Here is a 14,292-nt window from a genome sequence, read left to right as displayed (position 1 = left end):
GGCCGGCCCCTTGGGGCGCGCCAAGGAGGAGGAATCCTCCTCCTAGTAGGAGTAGGACTCCTCCTTTCCTACTCCTACTAGGAGGGGGAAGGAAGGGGGAGAGGGGGAAGGAAAGGGGGGCGCCGCCCCCCGCCCCTCCTAGTCCAATTCGGACCAGAGGGGGGAGGGGCGCGCGGCCCATGCTGGCCGCCCCTCTCTACTTTCCCCTAAGGCCCATAAGGCCCAATACTCTCCCGGGGGGTTCCGGTAACCCACCCGGCACTCCGGTTTTCTCCGAAATCACCCGGAACAATTCCGGTGTCCGAATATAGTCGTCCAATATATCAATCTTTATGTGTCAACTATTTCGAGACTCCTCGTCATGTCCGTGATCACATCCGGAACTCCGAACAAACTTCAGTACATCAAAACTTATAAACTCATAATAAAATTGTCAGCGTAACATTAAGCGTGCGGACCCTACGAGAACTATGTAGACATGACCTAGAACTATTCTCGGTCAATAACCAATAGTGGGACCTGGATGCCCATATTGGTTCCTACATATTCTACGAAGATCTTTATCGGTCAAACCGCATAACAACATACGTTGTTCCCTTTGTCATCGGTATGTTACTTGCCCGAGATTTGATCGTCGGTATCCAATACCTAGTTCAATCTCGTTACCGGCAAGTCTCTTTACTTTTTCTGTAATGCATCATCCTGTAACCAACTCATTGGTCACATTGCTTGCAAGGCTTATAATGATGTGCATTACCGAGAGGGCCCAGAGATACCTCTCCGACGATCAGAGTGACAAAACCTAATCTCGAAATACGCCAACTCAACATGTACCTTCGGAGACACCTGTAGTACTCCTTTATAATCACCCAGTTACGTTGTGACGTTTGGTAGTACCCAAGGTGTTCCTTCGGTAAACGGGAGTTGCATAATTCTCATAGTTACAGGAACTTGTATAAGTCATGAAGAAAGCAATAGCAATATACTAAACGATCAAGTGCTAGGCTAACGGAATGGGTCATGTCAATCACATCATTCTCCTAATGATGTAATCCCATTAATCAAATGACAACACATGTCTATGGTTAGGAAACATAACCATCTTTGATTAATGAGCTAGTCAAGTAGAGGCGTACTAGTGACTATATGTTTGTCTATGTATTCACACATGTATCATGTTTCCGGTTAATACAATTCTAGCATGAATAATAAACATTTATCATGATATGAGGAAATAAATAATAACTTTATTATTGCCTCTAGGGCATATTTCCTTCAGTCTCCCACTTGCACTAGAGTCAATAATCTAGATTACATAGTAATGATTCTAACACCCACGGAGTCTTGGTGCTGATCATGTTTTGCTCGTGAGAGAGGCTTAGTCAACGGGTGTCGGTGTCAAAACCGGCGGATCTCGGGTAGGGGGTCCCGAACTATGCGTCTAGGCGGATGGTAACAGGAGACAAGGGACACGATGTTTTACCCAGGTTCGGGCCCTGTTGATGGAGGTAAAACCCTACGTCCTGCTTGATTGATATTGATATTGTGGATGTTTACAAGAGTGGATCTACCACGAGATCAAGGAGGCTAAACCCTAGAAGCTAGCCTATGGTATGATTGTAAGGGTTGATGTTGTTGTCCTATGGACTAAAGCCATCCGGTTTATATAGACACCGGAGAGGGCTAGGGTTACATAGAGTCGGTTACAATGGTAGGAGATCTACATATCCGTATCGCCAAGCTTGCCTTCCACACCAAGGAAAGTCCCATCCAGACACGGGACGAAGTCTTCAATCTTGTATCTTCATAGTCTTGGAGTCCGGTCGATTATGATAGTCCGGCCGATGATAATCCGGCCGATGATGGTAGTTCGGCTATCCGGACACCCCCTAATCCAAGACTCCCTCGGTAGCCCCTGAACCAGGCTTCAATGACGATGAGTCCGGCGCGCATATTGTTCGGCATTGCAAGGCGGGTTCCTCCTCTGAATCATTCGTAGAAGATTGTGAACACCAGGATAGTGTCCGGTTCTGCAAAATAATTTCCACATTCCATCGTAGAGAGAATAATATATACACAAGTTCAATCCGCTGACATTTTTTGCGGCGTGACGTCACACCACTACCAAGCCATTACTTGAATCATTTTTTACTTTACCACCTCAGCGCATTTAGCGAACAGTTTCCTTGGCACGTCTTGTCGAAGCAGAGATCGTGTTTCCCCTTATTCCGGGATTCTCATCAATACGGACATGGGTAACCCAACCGCGCCCGTCGCCACGCCCCCTCTATCGAAGGCGGGTCCCGAACGGTCACGGAGACGGCTCTCGGTATTCTCCCTCTTTATAACGGGACCAAGGCTCGTTTCTTTTCTTCAATCCTCCATCGAATCCTCTCCTGCTCCAAGTTCCAACACCTAGAGCCCCACATTCGAGCGCTTTGGACCTTCAACGATGTCCGGTTCTGACCTCCAGGGCCGGTGGATGCCCTCCTCCATCACGGAGGAGGATGTGCTAAAGCTGCGGGAGGCCAAGTACCTGACTTACGAGATTTCGCACAGGTTGCCTGCCGAGGGGCAGGCCATCCCCACCCCCGAGCCCGGCGAGTATGTTGTTTTTGTATCCCACCTCCGTCGGGGTTTAGGCTTCCCGATGGATCCTTTTGTGAGAGGGCTCAAGTTTTACTATGGGTTGGAATTCCACGATTTGGCTTCGGAGTCCATCCTCCACATCTCCGCATTTATCATCGTCTGTGAAGCCTTCCTCCGCGTCACCCCTCACTTCGGCCTGTGGCTGAAGACCTTCAATGTGGCGCCGAAGATGATCGGGGGGCGTCAAGCGGAGTGCGGCGGGGCGGCCGTCAGTAGGAGGGCCGATGCCCCGTGGCCTGCAGGCTCCTTCCAAGAGGAGCTCGGCTTGTGGCAGCAAGAGTGGTTCTATATTACCGTTCCGAGGGGCCGCAAACAAAAGCCGCCGCCCTTATTCTGCCCGGGACCTCCACAACGGTTGATGTCGTGGGTCAACCAAGGGTTCAACTGGGGGCCGTCAAAGGACGTGCCCCTACTGCAGGGCCGGATTCGAGATCTCCAGGCGAGGGAGATCGATCTGGTCGTGGTGATGCAGGTTATGCTGATCAGGCGTCACCTGCCCTGCAAACGCCGTCCTCTCCAACTATGGGAATTTAATCTGGAGGGACCAAGGATTCTTCAACACTTCATGGGTATGACACCCCTGGAGATGTACAAATTATTCTTTGGATCGCAAGAGGCGCGTCCGGAATTGACCGAGGGTGCTGGCCTAAGCTGCAATCGCCCGGATACTCAAGTAAGTAGTTCCAAGTCCGGACATACCGTTTGTTCACCTTTCGATGATTCGCCTTATGACCAATTTCCTTATAAACAGGAGTGGATAGCGGGAGCAAAATTGATATGGTGTCCGGCCCCCCTCCCAGAGACCGTGCCGGATTCCGTGCTGGTCCGGATGTTGGAGGTTGCGCCTCTAGAGGAAGGCGAAGGGGAAAGTGGAAAAGCTACTGCCTCGCCTAAGGAGGCTCTTGAAAGAGGGGGGATCGAGAATCCCTCCCTCCAAGGGGAGAAGAGGATTGCCTCCGAGGACCCGGGGGCCAAAGCCCCTAAGCGGGGGAGGAAATCTTCGCCAGAGGGTCCTGCGTCCGGGGAGGCCCCGCCGCACAGTATCCCTTAAAGGATCAGCCCTCCAACGAGCCGTAAGTAGAAAGGAAGGATTTTCATAATAAAGGGCATCCCTATTTGTGCTTCTGAGGATAACTAAAGTTTTTACCTTGTAGTTCGGATCTCCGTCCTTCGCAAATGAGCTCGTCTTCGGGGGACCTTCGTCCGGATATGGTGGAGAGCGAGACACCTCCGTCCGGGGCACCGTCGGATAGGGCGTACGAGCCTGAAGTGTCATCAAGGAGGGAGCCCCCGGGTTTGGCGAAGCCGGATAGTTTGGCGCCAACTGGTGTACGGCTGAAGGATCTGCTTGAGAAGGCGTCTATCTCAGAAGATCACCACGCATTGATGAGTGTGGTGATTGAAAGGATTTCATCCGCCGAAGGCGGGTTGCATAATGTCGTCAGGAGTTTGCTGGCGGGGTTTGAGGTACGTAAAAATGACACACCTTTTGACAGTTTTGCATATAGAATTCGCCCTGTATAGATAGTAGCCCCTGAGACTCGGTAGGTTGTCGAAAACGACAGCGTGCCGAGGATCAAAATCGCAGGTTTAAATTTTTGCCGTGCCTATGTAGGTGGCGGGTCGTCCGGGGGCCAGCCGGACTGATGAAGTTGCTGAACTAAAGCGGCAACTCACCGTTGCGGATGCGGACATCACGCTGGTCAACAGGTGACTTGATGAGTCGCAAGGTAAGTTTTTCTGTGCGGTCACTTGGTAAGGGAGCCGAAGCCAGCTTCTTACAACATGTGTGTGAAATGCAGATAGTGCCGCTGCTATGGAGAGCCTTCGGGCCGAACTTGCTCAAGCCAAGAAGTAGGCCAGAAGGAGTAATGCGGCGGCCTCGAAGGCGGCCGAAGAGTTAGCGGCCGAAAGGGCCGCACACTGCCGAAGCAGGGAAGAGGTGGCCGAAATGGCCGTGAAGTTAAAAGATGCTACCGACCACAATGAGGCTCTTGAGAAGGAGCGTCTGGCGGGGCAAGAAGACCTGGGGAAGGCCACCGCCAAAGCCAAGGATGCCCGCTCTGCAATGCGGGCTATAAAGGAAGAGTTGCGCCAGGCCGGAGACATTGTAGCTGGCAAGCCTTTTCTGCTGCGCCGAAGGTTTACGGATCCAAAGTATGCTCAGTTGGGCCAACTGTGGGGTCCGGAGGACCCTTATATGGACTTAGCAGCGAGTGCGGCGGATGCCGTTGTGCATTTTTGAAGCCAGAAGGATCATGAGACGGAAGAGCTGTTTTGGTCTCAATTCCGTAGTCCGAAGCGTTCACTTCCGCTGACCGACCGTTTGGCCGAGTGGGCTGAGCTGAATAGGTTGTCCGGGCTTGCCATGACGGATATCGTGACCCATGTCTGGCCGGATAGGCCCAAGCCGAAGAGTTACTTTGGCTTATTACAGCAATTTCTCGGGGCGGTGCCGCATATGAAGGCAATGAAGCGGTCGGCATGCATAGAGGGTGCGCGGATGGCACTCGCCCGTGTGAAGGCACATTGGATAGAGATGGATGCCACCGCTGTTGCGACCCCGGGTTCGGACGATAGCCGGTTACCCCCGAGCACTATTTTGGCGAAGTGCTGCGTGGTGCTCGTGTAATAGAGTCGCAGTGTTCAAAAAATGTTACGTTCAAATGGACGTTTTATGTTGTAAAACAATATTTATGATGTAATCGACTTTTATACTTGTGCGTTCAAGTAATGTAATATCTCCTATGCGGCCATTCATGTATACGTGTGTATAACCTGAAAGATGGCAGTCGTCGGCTTCAGCCCCCACGCACAAGGTGCGGGGGTGTTCGCAAAAAATAGCGCCTTTTCACACTTAATCCAACGTCTCGGTCCTGTAAAGGAGGTGGTAGCGTAGCAAACGAGGCAACCGGACTATAATGCTTTATCACTTTCACTTAGCCATGGAGTTCGAGGGTGGGGCTACGACATAGCCCCTGGGGGCACCGCGCTCTCCGAATTTGGGGCGCGTGTGTGCCTGACCGGGAAATGGCTCTTCGTCAAAGCGAAGGAATTCTAAACATTCCCTTGGTCGATCGAGTGGTTGACCAGTCTCTCGCTGTATCATGACAGTCAGTTTTCGGCTTTCTCTACTGAGGTGCTCGCCCAGCCGAACTGGGGCACAATCGCAGTAGTTCTCCTGGTGCCGCGTTAGCCGATGATACGGAACGTAAGGCAGCAAAACACAGGAGCCGGCAAACCCAACATTTGACCAAAGACATGATTCGGAGCTGATGCATATAAGGCCTAACTCGAGACGCCGAACACTCCCGAAGGTGTTCGGTCTTTTACAATAGCGGGCAGCATAATGCCCTAAGCCCCTTGTGTCCAGGTACGGGCAGGTTCCTCTGGCGCGGCCGATGCCAAAACGCCAGCCTCCACTCTGGTTATAATGAGAAACCAGGGGATTATAGCAACAAGAGACAGTAAGAAAGGTTTACGTAGGGTCTTAGTCTGAAAAGAATCCTTGAAACGGGTCCCCACTGCACGTCTGCGCCTGTGTCTCCGTTGTGGCGTATCCTGGACGGGTGTGCACGTTGTTCATCTGTAAAAAGAGAGGAACTTAGTTTGAAAAGAAATCATGCAAAAAGGTACATAAAAAATTGAAATATAAATTTAGAAAGCTGAGCCTATGCTAGCTTATTATAGCTTTTATACACAAACCCTTGTGAGGGGGTGTGCGGCTAGGTAGCCCCTAGCTTGTTTATTCCGGACCCGTCCAGCCGTGTCCGGGGGCTTAGCCGACCTTTTAATGAAATAATGCCACGTGGACCGGGCATTTTAAGCGTAACAGACGCGTAGTGTGGTATTGCGTTAAAGCGGACGAAAGCTTCACGTCCCAGTAGTGCTTGATAGCAACTTTTGAATGGGGCGACCTGAAAGGTTAGCTTTTCTCGTCGGAAGTTGTCAGGTGACCCGAACACAACTTCTAGTAATAATGAACCTGTGCACCTGGCGTAAGGGCCTGGCGCCACTCCTTTGAAGGAAGTGCGGCTATGTCGAATTGTAGTAGGGTCTATCCCCATCCTGCGGATTGTGTCCGGATATAGCAGGGTTAAGTCACTGCCGCCGTCCATCAGAACTTGCATAAATCGCAGTCCATCTATTATGGGATCCAATATCAGAGCAGTCCATCCTGCGTTCCGGATACTTCTGGAATAATCCAGATGGTCGAAAGTGATTGGTTTTGACATCCAATCCCGGTGTTCCGCTGGGGTGGACCGTGCGACACTTGTCTTAGTGAGTGCCGTGTTGTATTTCTGAACTATCACATGAAGTGAGTTTACTGTTTTGACTTCTTGTGGGAAAGTCTTCTGACTTCTGGTGCTCTGCTGGTGGGGTTTGTCATCGTCCTTGCTTGGCGTACCGAGCCCCTTGTGTTCGGCGTTGAGTCTGCCGGACTGTTTAAAAACCCAACAATTTCGATCCAAAATTTTGTTTAAGTTGGATAGCTCGTCACTGTTGTCCTTAAGAGGCAGTGTTTTATTGTTTGGCCTCGAGCTTTTGAATCCGGCGTTGACCGCCGTGCTCTTTGGGCTTTTTTCTTTATTCCGGCGCTGATCCTTCCTGCGCCATGATTTTCCGTTTCCATCTCTGATCTCGGATGTACTCGGGTCGCTGGTGCTGCATCTTGCTAGCCAGCTGTCTTCTCCTGCGCAAAAGCGCGTCATCAGGCTTGTTAGCGCGGCCATTGTTCTTGGCTTCTCTTGGCCGATGTGTCTGGTGAGCCATTCGTCTCGGACGTTGTGTTTAAAAGCTGCTAAGGCTTCCGCGTCCGGACAGTCGACTATTTGGTTCTTTTTGGTAAGGAACCTGTTCCAGAATTTGCACGCTGACTCTCCGGGCTGTTGAGTTATATGACTTAGATCGTCTGCATCCGGAGGGCAGACATAAGTCCCTTGAAAATTTGCTCTAAACGCGTCCTCAAGCTCTTCCCAACTTCCAACAGTGTTTTCTGGGAGGCTTTTGAGCCAATGCCGAGCTGGCCCTTTGAGCTTGAGGGGTAGATATTTTATGGCGTGGAGATCATCTCCTCTAGCCATTTGTATGTGTAGTATGTAATCTTCTATCCAGACTCCAGGGTCTGTTGTGCTATCGTATGCCTCTATGTTTATGGGTTTGAACCCTGCTGGAAATTCATGATCCAGCACCTCATCAGTGAAACATAGTGGGTGTGCGGCGCCCCTGTATTTGGGTGTGCCGCTGTCTTCGAACACTTGTCGTGTTGTGTTGCTTCCTGGGGCCCTCTTTTTTGGCCCGTAGATGGACCTAGTTGGGCCGTCTATTTTCCCAGGATCATAAGTCGGCTTGAGTGCGGCGCCGTTTGCAGCTTTTGGCCTATCATCTGGCCGTCTATCCGGCCAGGCGGCCTCTTCATTTTTTGATTGTGAGGGCTCTATGGCTTCCTCGTCAAATTCTGGCAGCAGCTTGCGCTTCGGGTAGCTCTTTGTTTGATGACCATTGCCATACTTGCCTGCGGTCTTGAGTACTTTGCTCCACTTCATTCTGAGTATGTCTTCCGCTGTTTTGAGCTTCCGTTTTTCCTTCTTCAAAGTTCTTGCGGTGGCGACGAGTCCTTTGTGAAGGTTCTTATGCTCCGGTGGTGTGTCCGAACTGTTGATTGCTCCGGGAAGGGGTTGATTATCCAGTTCGTCCTATTCGGACGGTTGCTTGATTGCATGTTCGTCGTCCACTGGTTTGCCCTGCTCTATTGCTGGGTCGTTAGGAATACTGCTTTGATCGAGGCGGGACTTAGGGTGGCGTCTGCGTCGCTGTTTTGGTTGTTTGTCGGCGGGATTATCCTCTGCCGTGTCCCGTTGTTCCTCGTTATCGCTTCCTTTTGGGGGTGTCCACCATATATATGTCATGTGAAGAGGTGGCCTTCTAGTGCCCTATAGGCGCTGGTTCTTGATCGTCTCCGGCATCGTCGTCCATACCGTCGATGTCTTCGGAGTCGTAGTTTAGCACGTCGGTTAGATCGTCGACAGTGGCTACGAAGTGGGTGGTGGGTGGGATCTGAATTTCTTTGTCGTCCGCATCCCAACCATCCTGGCCGTAGTCCGGCCAGGGCTCTCCGGATAGCGAGAGATGCTTCAGCGAATTTAAGATGTCGCCGAAGGGTGAGTATTGAAAGATGTCCGCAGCAGCGAACTCCATGATCGGCGCCCAATCGGATTCGATTGGCAGGGGCGCAGGAGGTCCGGAGTCCGGCAGGGAGTCCGGCACCTCGGAGTCATGAGCTTTATGCGGGACAAGGTCAGTGTTCGGCTCCATCGCCGTGAAAGTTGCAGCTCCCGAGGTGGTGTCCAGCCACCCATCCTCGATCTGTGCGATCGGCTCCGGACTATGGGTCGGAGCGGATTTGTGTGCGGTCTCCAAGGCGCTGTCCGGTGGCAGAGTTAGGTCGTGCCCATCATGACAGTGCGGCGCACTTGGCTGCGGCTTGGATCCGTCGAAGATCAAGTCCCCGCGGATATCGGCTGTGAAGTTTAGGCTTCCAAACCTGACCTGACGGCCAGGGGCATAGCTTTCGATCTGCTCCAGATGGCCAAGCGAGTTGGCCCGCAGTGCGAAGCCGCCGAATACGAAGATCTGTCCGGGGAGAAAAGTCTCACCCAGGACTGCGTCGTTGTTGATTGAAGGGGCCATCAAGCCTATCGGTGACGACACAGAGGAACTCTCCATGAAAGCACCAATGTCGGTCTCAAAACCGGCGGATCTCGGGTAGGGGGTCCCAAACTGTGCGTTTAGGCGGATGGTAACAGGAGACAAGGGACACGATGTTTTTCCCAGGTTCGGGCCCTCTTGATGGAGGTAAAACCCTACGTCCTGCTTGATTGATATTGATATTGTGGATGTTTACAAGAGTAGATCTACCACGAGATCAAGGAGGCTAAACCCTAGAAGCTAGCCTATGGTATGATTGTAAGGGTTGATGTTGTTGTCCTACGGACTAAAGCCATCCGGTTTATATAGACACCGGAGAGGGCTAGGGTTACATAGAGTCGGTTACAATGGTAGGAGATCTACATATCCGTATCGCCAAGCTTGCCTTCCACGCCAAGGAAAGTCCCATCCGGACACGGGACGAAGTCTTCAATCTTGTATCTTCATAGTCTTGGAGTCCGGTCGATGATGATAGTCCGGCCGATGATAATCCGGCCGATGACGGTAGTCCGGCTATCCGGACACCCCCTAATCCATGACTCCCTCAACGGGTCTGCAACATTCATATGCGTATGTATCTTGCAAATCTCTATGTCTCCCACTTGGACTTGGTCCCGAATGGAATTGAAGCGTCTCTTGATATGCTTGGTCCTCTTGTGAAATCTGGATTCCTTTGCCAAGGCAATTGCACCAGTATTGTCATAGAAGATCTTCATTGGTCCCGATGCACTAGGTATGACACCTAGATCAGAAATGAACTCCTTCATCCAGACTCCTTCATTTGCTGCTTCAGAAGCAGCTATGTACTCCGCTTCACATGTAGATCCCGCCACGAAGTTTTGTTTAGAAGTGCACCAACTTACAGCTCCACTGTTTAATAGAAACACGTATCCGGTTTGCGATTTAGAATCGTCCGGATCAGTGTCAAAGCTTGCATCGACGTAACCATTTACGACTAGCTCTTTGTCACCTCCATATACGAGAAACATATCCTTAGTCCTTTCCAGGTATTTCAGGATGTTCTTGACCGCTGTCCAGTGATCCACTCCTGGATTACTTTGGTACCTTCCTGCCAAGCTTATTGCTAAGCATACGTCAGGTCTGGTACACAGCATTGCATACATGATAGAGCCTATGGCTGAAGCATAGGGAACATCTTTCATTTTCTCTCTATCTTCTGCTCTGGTCGGGCATTGAGTTTGACTCAACTTCACACCTTGTAGCACAGGCAAGAAACCTTTCTTTGCCTGATCCATTTTGAACTTTTTCAAAATTTTGTCAAGGTATGTGCTTTGTGAAAGTCCTATTAAGCGTCTTGATCTATCTCTATAGATCTTGATGCCCAATATGTAAGCAGCTTCACCGAGGTCTTTCATTGAAAAACTTTTATTCAAGTATCCTTTTATGCTATCCAGAAATTCTATATCATTTCCAATTAATAATATGTCATCTACATATAATATCAGAAATGCTACAGAGCTCCCACTCACTTTCTTGTAAATACAGGCTTCTCCAAAAGTCTGTATAAAACCATATGCTTTGATCACACTATCAAAACGTTTATTCAAACTCCGAGATGCTTGCACCAGTCCATAAATGGATCGCTGGAGCTTGCACACTTTGTTAGCACCTTTTGGATCAACAAAACCTTCTGGCTATATCATATAAAACTCTTCTTCTAGAAATCCATTCAAGAATGCAGTTTTGACATCCATTTGCCAAATTTCATAATCATGAAATGCAGCAATAGCTAACATGATTCGGACAGACTTAAGCATCACTACGGGTGAGAAAGTCTCATCGTAGTCAACCCCTTGAACTTGTCGAAAACCTTTCGCAACAAGTCGAGCTTTATAGACAGTTATATTACCATCAGCGCCAGTCTTCTTCTTAAAGATCCATTTATTCTCAATGGCTTGCCGATCATCGAGCAAGTCAACCAAAGTCCATACTTTGTTTTCGTACATGGATCCCATCTCAGATTTCATGGCCTCTAGCCATTTTGCAGAATCTGGGCTCATCATCGCTTCCTCATAGTTCGTAGGTTCATCATGGTCAAGTAACATGACTTCTAGAATTGGATTACCGTACCACTTTGGTGCGGATCTTATTCTGGTAGACCTACGAGGTTCAGTAGAAACTTGATTTGAAGTTTCATGATCAATATCATTAGCTTCCTCACTAACTGGTGTAGTTGTCACAGGAACCGGTTCTTGTGATGAACTACTTTCCAATAAGGGAGTAGATACAGTTATCTCATCAAGTTCTACTTTCCTCCCACTCACTTCTTTCGAGAGAAACTCCTTCTCTAGAAAGGATCCGAATTTAGCAACGAAAATCTTGCCCTCAGATCTGTGATAGAAGGTGTACCCAATAGTCTCTTTTGGGTATCCTATGAAGACACATTTCTCCGATTTGGGTTCGAGCTTATCTGGTTGAAGTTTCTTCACATAAGCATCGCAGCCCCAAACTTTAAGAAACGACAACTTTGGTTTCTTGCCAAACCACAGTTCATAAGGCGTCGTCTCAAGGGATTTTGATGGTGCCATATTTAACGTGAATGCGGCCATCTCTAAAGCATAACCCCAAAACGATAGCGGTAAATCAGTAAGAGACATCGTAGATCGCACCATATCTAGTAAAGTACGATTACGACGTTCGGACACACCATTTCGTTGTGGTGTTCCGGGTGGCGTGAGTTGTGAAACTATTCCGCATTGTTTCAAGTGTAGACCAAACTCGTAACTCAAATATTCTCCTCCACGATCAGATCGTAGAAATTTTATTTTCTTGTTACGATGATTTTCTACTTCACTCTGAAATTCTTTGAACTTTTCAAATGTTTCAGACTTGTGTTTCGTTAAGTAGATATAACCATATCTGCTTAAATCATTTGTGAAGGTGAGAAAATAACGATACTCGTCGCGAGCCTCCACATTCATTGCACCACAAACATCAGTATGTATGATTTCCAACAAATCAGTTGCTCGCTCCATAGTTCCGGAGAACGGCGTTTTAGTCATCTTGCCCATAAGGCACGGTTCGCAAGTACCTAGTGATTCATAATCAAGTGATTCCAAAAGCCCATCAGTATGGAGTTTCTTCATGCGCTTTACACCGATATGACCCAAACGGCAGTGCCACAAATAAGTTGCACTATCATTATCAACTCTGCATCTTTTGGTTTCAACACTATGAATATGCGTATCACTACTATCGAGATTCAATAAAAACTCTTCAAGGGTGCATGACCATAAAAGATATTACTCATATAAATAGAACAACCATTATTCTCTGATTTAAATGAATAACCGTCTCGCATCAAACAAGATCCAGATATAATGTTCATGCTTAACGTTGGCACCAAATAACAATTATTTAGGTCTAAAACTAATCCCGATGGTAGATGTAGAGGTAGCGTGCCGACCGCGATCACATCGACTTTGGAACCATTTCCCACGTGCATCGTCACCTCGTCCTTAGCCAATATTCGCTTAATCCGTAGTCCCTGTTTCGAGTTGCAAATATTAGCAACAGAACCAGTATCAAATACCCAGGTGCTACTGCGAGCATTAGTAAGGTACACATCAATAACATGTATATCACATATACCTTTGTTCACGTTGCCATCCTTCTTATACGCCAAATACTTGGGGCAGTTCCGCTTCCAGTGTCCAGTTTGCTTGCAGTAGAAGCACTCAGTTTCAGGCTTAGGTCCAGACTTGGGTTTCTTCTCTTGAGCAGCAACTTGATTGCCGTTCTTTTTGAAGTTCCCCTTCTTCTTCCCTTTGCCCTTCTTCTTGAAACTGGTGGTTTTGTTAACCATCAACAATTGATGCTCCTTCTTGATTTCTACCTCCGCGGCTTTTAGCATCGCGAAGAGCTCGGGAATAGTCTTGTTCATCCCTTGCATATTATAGTTCATCACGAAGCTCTTGTAGCTTGGTGGCAGTGATTGGAGAATTCTGTCAATGACACTATCATCAGGAAGATTAACTCCCAGTTGAATCAAGTGATTATTATACCCAGACATTTTGAGTATGTGTTCACTGCAGAACTATTCTCCTCCATCTTGCAGCTATAGAACTTATTGGAGACTTCATATCTCTCAATCCGGGCATTTGCTTGAAATATTAACTTCAACTCCTGGAACATCTCATATGCTCCATGACGTTCAAAACGTCGTTGAAGACCCGGTTCTAAGCCATAAAGCATGGCACACAACTATCGAGTAGTCATCAGCTTTGCTCTGCCAGACGTTCTTAACGTTGTCAGTTGCATCAGTAGCAGGCCTGGCACCCAGCGGTGCTTCCAGGATGTAACTTTTCTGTGCAGCAATGAGGATAATCCTCAGGTTACGGACCCAGTCCGTGTAATTGCTACCATCATCTTTCAACTTTGCTTTCTCAAGGAACGCATTAAAATTCAACGGAACAACAGCATGAGCCATCTATCTACAAACAAACATAAAAAAGCAAAATACTATCAGGTACTAAGTTCATGATAAATTTAAGTTCAATTAATCATATTACTTAAGAACTCCCACTTAGACAGACATCTCTCTAGTCATCTAAGTGATCACGTGATCCAAATCAACTAAACCATGTCCGATCATCACATGAGATGGAGTAGTTTCAATGGTGAACATCACTATGTTGATCATATCTACTATATGATTCACGCTCGACCTTTCGGTCTCCGTGTTCCGAGGCCATATCTGTATATGCTAGGCTCGTCAAGTATGACCTGAGTATTCCGCGTGTGCAACTGTTTTGCACCCGTTGTATTTGAACGTAGAGCCTATCACACCCGATCATCACGTGGTGTCTCAGCACGAAGAACTTTCGCAATGGTGCATACTCAGGGAGAACACTTCTTGATTATTAAGTGAGAGATCATCTTAAAATGCTACCGTCAATCAAAGCAAGATAAGAT

Source organism: Triticum dicoccoides, chromosome 5B (genome assembly GCF_002162155.2).
Source record: "Triticum dicoccoides isolate Atlit2015 ecotype Zavitan chromosome 5B, WEW_v2.0, whole genome shotgun sequence".
In the NCBI taxonomy this organism is placed as follows: domain Eukaryota; kingdom Viridiplantae; phylum Streptophyta; class Magnoliopsida; order Poales; family Poaceae; genus Triticum; species Triticum dicoccoides.
Note: the sequence above shows the minus strand (reverse complement) of the source record.